This window comes from Lactuca sativa, chromosome 6, assembly GCF_002870075.4.
Source record: "Lactuca sativa cultivar Salinas chromosome 6, Lsat_Salinas_v11, whole genome shotgun sequence".
NCBI classification, from domain to species: domain Eukaryota; kingdom Viridiplantae; phylum Streptophyta; class Magnoliopsida; order Asterales; family Asteraceae; genus Lactuca; species Lactuca sativa.
In genome coordinates, this window is record NC_056628.2 from 15123701 (window position 1) to 15131510 (window position 7810).

Sequence of the window (7810 nt, forward strand, 5' to 3'; positions counted from 1 at the left end):
GATTGCCCCAAGGGGTTTATGGTTTGCTTTCATTGCAACCAGACCGGCCATCGTAAGGCCGAGTGCCCTCAGCTTCTTCAGGGATCTACACCTGCTGCCAGGGCTACTGAGACTCGACCAGTGAAGGCCGAGGCCCCGAGGGCTCGTGGGAGAGCCTTTCAGCTGACTGCGGAGGAGGTCCGCGTTGCGCCCGATGTTGTGGCAGGTATGCTTTATTTCATGTATTTATTTTGATGTTGAGATGTTATGCTTATGATATGATATGCGTAGGTACTTTCCTTGTGAACTCTGTACCTGCTTTAGTGTTATTTGACTCGGGTGCGAGTCGGTCTTTTGTATCTTTGGCCTTTAGTCAGCAGATCAGTGTTAGTCATGAGCCGTTGAGTCGGCCTCTGAGAGTTTCTATAGCTGATGAGAGAGTGATTTGTGCCATGGAGGTTCTCCGGGGATGTGTGTTAGAGATTTTCGGGGTCGAGTTTCCGATTGATTTGTTTCCTATTGCGATGGGTGATGTCTGTGTCATTCTGGGCATGGACTGGTTGAGCCGTTTCGGCGCGGTTATCGACTGTGAGCGTCAGCTGGTGACTATACGAGACCCTAGTGGGGGAGTTCTTTCAGTGTACAGCGAGGGTACCCGTTCAGGATCAGCTTTTTGTTCGGCCGCTAGGGCGAGACAGTGTCTACAGCAGGGCTGTAAGGGTTTTGTGGCGTATGTGATGGATACGCGGGTGGCTTCCGAGAGACCGAGTTCAGTTGAGGAGGTTCCAGTGGTGCGTGAGTTTCCAGATGTTTTTCCCGAGGAACTGCCGGGTATACCTCCTGTGAGGCAAGTGGAGTTTGGTATTGATTTGGTTCCGGGGGCCGTGCCTATCGCTAAGGTGCCTTATCGTCTTGCACCTCCAGAGATGCAAGAGTTATCCTCGCAGCTTCAGGAGTTGCTGGGGAAGGGATTCATTCGGCCGAGCAGCTCGCCGTGGGGAGCACCTATTCTGTTCGTCAAGAAGAATGATGGTTCACACCGGATGTGCATTGATTACCGGGAGTTGAACAAGCTGACGGTCAAGAACCGTTACCCGTTACCGAGGATCGACGATTTATTCGATCAGTTGCAGGGAGCATCTTGGTTTTCCAAGATCGATTTGAGGTCGGGATATCATCAGGTGAGAGTGCGGGATGAGGACGTCCAGAAGACAGCGTTCAGGACGCGATATGGGCATTATGAGTTTGTGGTGATGCCTTTTGGGCTTACCAATTCCCCGGCTGTGTTCATGGATCTCATGAACAGGGTATGTAGGCCGATGTTGGATCGGTCGGTGATTGTATTTATCGATGATATTCTGGTGTATTCGAGATCTAGAGAGAAGCATGAGGAGCATTTGAGGGAGGTCCTTGGGGTTTTTAGATCGGAGAAGCTTTATGCAAAGCTCTCCAAGTGTGATTTCTGGTTGCGGGAGGTCCAGTTCCTAGGACATCTCGTTAATCAGGAAGGGATTCTGGTCGATCCGGCCAAGGATGAGGCGGTGATGAGTTGGGAGGTGCCAAAGTCACCATCTGAGATCAGGAGCTTCCTTGGGTTGGCAGGGTATTATCGGAGATTTATCAAGGATTTCTCCAAGATCGCAGTGCCGCTCACCAGATTAACCCGGAAGGGTGTCACATTCTCATGGGGTCCCGAGCAGCAGACCTCCTTTGAGACACTTCGCCAAAGGTTGTGCGAAGCCCCGGTATTAGCCCTCCCGAAAGGGATGGAGGATTTTGTGGTATATTGTGATGCATCGATTTTGGGGCTGGGTGCGGTGTTGATGCAGAAGGGTCATGTGATAGCATATGCATCGAGGCAGCTGAAGCCTCATGAGACGAGATATCCCATGCATGATCTAGAGTTGGGGGCAGTAGTGTTCGCTCTCAAGATTTGGCGTCACTACTTGTATGGGGTTCGATGTACGATATACACGGACCATAAGAGTTTGAAGTACTTGATGGATCAGCCCAACCTAAATATGCGTCAGAGGAGGTGGTTGGATGTGGTCAAGGATTATGATTGTGAGATCCTGTACCACACAGGCAAGGCTAATGTGGTAGCCAATGCGTTGAGCCGCAGGGCGGAGAGCACTCCACTGCGAGATGTATGTTTGAGATTGATCGTGATAGCTCCGGTATTGGATGCCATTCGTGGGGCACAGGCCAAGGCTGTGCGACCGGAGATGCATAAGAGGGAAAGGGTCGTTGGTTTGGTTTCAGAGTTCGTTACGGATGGTCGAGGGCTTATGACTTTTCAGGGTCGGATTTGGGTACCGTTTGTGGGCGGTACGCGTACTACTTTGATGGAGGAGGCTCATCGGTCGAAATTTTCGATCCATCCGGGGGCCACGAAGATGTATTTGGATTTGAGGAGAGAGTATTGGTGGCCCTGTATGAAGAGGGATGTAGCCTGGTTTGTTGAGAGGTGTTTGACCTGCCGCAGGGTTAAGGCCGAGCACCAGAGACCGCATGGCAAGTTGCAGCCATTGGAGGTTCCCGAATGGAAGTAGGAACAGATCACTATGGATTTCATCACCAAATTGTCGAGGACTGCCAGAGGAGTTGATGCAATTTGGGTGATCGTGGACAGGTTGACGAAGAGCGCTCACTTCCTTGCCATCAGTGAGAGTTCTTCAGCGGAGAAGTTGGCGGAGATATATGTGAGGGAAGTGGTATCTCGACATGGGGTGCCGATCTCGATTGTTTCGGACCGTGATGTGCGTTTCACTTCCAGATTGTGGAAGAAATTTCAAGAGGAGTTGGGTACTAGATTGCATTTTAGTACCGCATATCATCCCCAGACAGACGGCCAGAGCGAGCGGACGATTCAGACGCTTGAGGACATGCTTCGAGCATGTGTGTTAGATTTCGGGGGTAGCTGGGATGCGTATTTACCCTTGGCAGAGTTTTCCTACAACAACAGCCATCATTCGAGCATTGGTATGCCACCCTTTGAGCTGTTGTTTGGTAGGAGGTGTCGGACCCCCATTTGTTGGGGAGAGGTTGGGCAGAGAGTGATGGGCAGTACAGAGATCGTGCTTCAGACGACAGAGCAGATTCAGCAGGTCAGACAGAGGTTATTGACCGCCCAGAGCCGACAGAAGAGTTATGCAGACAGGCGCCGGTCCGAGCTTGAGTTTCAGGTCGGCGACTTCGTTCTCCTGAAGGTCTCTCCGTGGAAAGGAGTGATTCGATTCAGGAAGAGGGGCAAGTTGGGATCCCGGTATATTGGGCCATTTCGTATGATTGCAAGGGTAGGCCGGGTAGCCTATCGTTTGGAGTTGCCAGCAGAGTTGGGGCAGATCCACGACACTTTTCATGTGTCGCAATTGAGGAAGTGTATAGCCGATGAGTCGGCAGTGGTTCCATTAGAGGATATTCAGGTGGATGCGAGCCTGAATTATGCCGAGAGGCCAGTGGCCATCAGGGATCGGAAGATCAAGGTTCTGAGGAACAAGGAGGTACCTCTGGTGTTGGTTCAGTGGCAACACCGGAAGGGATCGGAGATCACCTGGGAGCCGGAGCGCGAGATGCGGGAGCAGCATCCGGAGCTATTTTCAAAGCGAGACTTCGAGGGCGAAGTCTAGTTCTAGTGGGGGAGAATTGTAACAGCCCGGAATTCCAGGTATCTTTATTGTTTTGATTTTTGGTGTTTTGAGAGGGGACTCGGCGAGTTGGAGCTCAGACTCGCCGAGTAGGGTCGCGATTCTGGACGCGGGATTCGTCTGGACTCGGCGAGTCCAGGATATGGACTCGGCGAGTCCGCGCTGTTTAATGAAACCCTAATTTCTCGGGTTTGGGACCTATTTAAAGGGCCTTATGGCCGTCATTTGTACCCAACAGTCCATAGAGAGAAACCCTGGAGTGCTTTAGCGATTTGAGAGAGAAAGGAAGCATTTCTTGACCTTTGTGTGTTGTTTAGCAAAGAAGAGGGAGGTTCTAGCCAAGAGGAGGCAAAGGAGGTTGCTATTCTGTGGATTTGAAGCTTAGATCTTCGATCTAAAGGTATGATTTCGGCTCATCTTCTGTTTTGTGAAGTATATTTGGTTTTAGGGTTTCTTGTGACCTTTGTTGGGTTGATTGGATGGCCAAATAGTCCCTTGCTAGTGATGAGGCTTTGGATCTGGATCCATAGAGGTCCGGAGAGCCTCATTCATCAAGCTTTATGGAGAGCAATGGAGGTTATGACCTTGAGTAGTGATATTTGTTGATAATCCTTCATATATGGTCATATAGAGGTTGTATGTGCACCAAGTTTGGGGCTTTACGTGGTGAATCAGTCTAGGAAGGCCAGATCTATGAATTGTTGGAACAGATCTGACCTTAGAAGCGAGTTTGAGTGGTTGCATGGCATGGACTCGCCGAGTCCGATGAGCAGACTCGGCGAGTAGCTTGAAGATTGCCTTGGACCGACCAGTGATTGATCCAGTCGAGTCATGGGTTGACTCAGTGAGTCAGGACGAGTTGAGAGGGTTGACAGGTGGACTGAGTCGAGCTGGGACTCGCCGAGTTGTTCTTGAGACTCGGCGAGTTGAGTCGGGGTGGCCCCGCGATTCTCCCAGGTGGAACTCATCGAGTCAGGGGAAGTACTCGACGTGTAAGAAGGGAATCCTAGAGAATTGGTGAAAATGTCTAGACTCGCCGAGTCGCCCTTGTGCACTCGCCGAGTCCGGTCAAAGTTGACCGTTGACCAGAGTTGACCTGTGTTTGACTTCTTAGGGATAGTCAAACTTAGAAGATAAAAGTGTTAATAAGAGATGTATGATATTATAGGGAGATTGTAGCTCGGAGGATCGAGCACGAGTGATTCCGGGATTTGATAGCTATCGATATTCGCGAGGTGAGTCTTCTCACTATACTGTACCCGGAAGGGTTTGATTGTGTGACCGAAAGGTCGGATATGATATGAGACATATGTGCTAAATGTGATATGTTAATTGTTATACGTGCTATGTATGATATGCTTAATGTGGGCCGGAAGGCATTATGTTATGGGCCAGAAGGCGATTATATTATGGGCCGGAAGGCGTTGTAATGTGGACCGAAGGGTCGGCTGGGTAGGACCGGAAGGTTTACCCAGCAGGGACAGAAGTCCCCTGAGACACATGGACCGGAAGGTCAGGGCCTGGAAAGGCGTATGTGCGGAAGTTGTATTTTGGGGAACTCACTAAGCATTTATGCTTACAGTTGTTGTGTATGCGTTTCAGGTACTAGCGATGACCGTGGGAAGGCGCCGGCGTGATCTGTACACACTGATAGATGATTTATGATCTTGGGATTCATATGATTTGTATTATGATATGACACGTTGAATGTTTATGCCTTGTTTTGGATGAAAACACTTTATTTTGAAATGAAAATTTTGTTTAAAAATTTCCGTTGTTACATATTACTTTTTGTGTTGTGTGAGAATACTTTGGGGAAACTCACTAAGCTTTGACTTACTGTTTCAATTTATTGGTTCAAGTACTTTAGAGGTTCGTGGGAAAGCAAAGACATGATCATGCACATCTTCCTGTTTTTATGACATTGGATCTTGGCATACTCTGATTTTAAATAATACTTTTGAAACAATGATTTTATATACACTTTACAAATGAAATGAGTTGTTCTTGAAAAATTTTGATTTTTATGATTTTTGGGTCGTTACAATGCCCCATTCAAATTTATAGAGTATTTTTTACATTGTAAGCTAATTATACCAATAAAAACATTTCATCGACACTTTATAGTTTATACCCCTTCTTTAAGCCACCATAATGTTTTTTGGTCATTTTTACCGACCCTTTTTATTAAAAAAAAGGTTGGCCCTTTTAATGAAAAAAGGTTATGATTCTTGTGTATTATACCCTTTGATTCTAAATATGGAATTATAATATTGACGGCTATGATTATGTTTATTGTGAAAATCAAAATAAATATAATAATTCCTTGATTATGATTGGGAATGTTATTCAGTCGGTTTAATCGATTATCAGATTGTTCGACTTGGTTTGATTAGTTTTTCGAATTTCAAAATATTAACCGAAACCAATCCAAATAAAGATCGATTTTATCGTTTTCAGGTTTAATTGGGTCGATTTAATTGGTTAGGTTTCCGTTAAATCCAAATAACAAACATATAAACAACCAATCAAATGAGAATGTTTATGTATCACCTTCCATTCAATCCAACTTGTAAGAAATAAGTTAATAAAAATAAAAGAGTGGTTAAATTAAAAGCCCAAAATAGTGGTTAAAATAAATCAAAGTAAATTATTAAAATCGTCTTATGGTTTGATCAAAATTACACGTCTGGTCTTTAACTTTCTTTTTTACACTTAGATAGTCTCTATGGGTAGATTTTGTTGGGTTTTTCGTCACTTACATATATAAAGTTAGGGACAAAATGTGGAATTTTGACCAAACCATAATGACGAAAAACGCAACAAAATCAAACAACATGGTCGATCCGAGTGCAAACAAAAAATTATGGACCAAACGTGCAATTTTGACCAAACCATAGGCTTAAATTAGGAGCAAAGAGAAAAAATAACTACACAAGGAAAAAAAAGTTCGGTAATAAAATGAGAGGTGAAATTTTAAAAATATATATGTCGGTTAAATAAGATGTAAAGAGAAAAAAAAATGTATAAACTGTTCATGGAATGTTTTTTGGTATAATTGGCTCATGATAATCAGCATCCAGAAAAAAAAATTAATTAAAATACACTACAAATTTTAGTGAAGACATAGTTGTCATTACACTTATAATCACTTATAATTTCAGTGGATTTATTAAAATTCTACGTGGAAGAATCAGTAGTAGCCATAGTGCAACCCTTGGGAAAGCTCGTCTAATAGATCGGATCATATCTATTGAAGACTAAATTATTCAAAGTTGGGGCATATCTGACTATAGTTAACTTTAAGCATGGGCTTCGGCCTATTGTTATTTCCTTGACATCTTTCCTTTCCAATTTCCTTTCTTCTTTTTCCTATTTTTTTGTCCATCATTTTATTTCCTCCAAAAATTAGATAACAATTTTGACAAATATTTTCCGATTAAATCTTTTACTTTGCCTTGAACCTTCTTTAATATTCAGATATCTTCGACTCACGAATTAAGGATCTGGCATATCTCTTTACAATTTATTGTGGGAATGTTAATTGTTTTTCATCACTTTTTGCACTTATGTAACTAATTAAAATAATCACCAAAATAACACTATTTTACGACAAAATCAGTTGCTTTGTAATTAAATAGTTCTTTATAAATGTGATACAAAACCGATACTAAGGTTTACAAGAAACCATGGGAAAGCCTATGAAAAGCTTACAAACAGAATAGTGGGCTGGAGTCCTATAGCTAACCTTAACTTTGGACCACCTCTAGACATTTGGTCTTGGACTTATGGACTCGTCCTTGACCCTTGGATTTCCCAAGTGAAGCTACCTTATCCTTGCATACATCTAGAATTGTAAAGTCTTTTCATGAATTTATTTTTGGTGTAGGATGTGGTGCCATTCTTATTATATTTTCTCTATTTTCACCTTAGTGCCATTTTATTTTTTCATAATTTGATGGTTCAATGTCATACATGTAGTCACCATGACATGCCATACTAACTATTTTAACAATTTAATTTTAATAAAAATTTAAATTTTCATTAATTGTAAAAAAACACATAATAGAATTATATAAAAATTTTAAAGCTGAAAAACTGAAAAATATAAACACTTAAAAACACACGCACACACACAAAAAAAAAACATAAAAAAGTGTAGAAAGGCGAAGATGAAAATATCT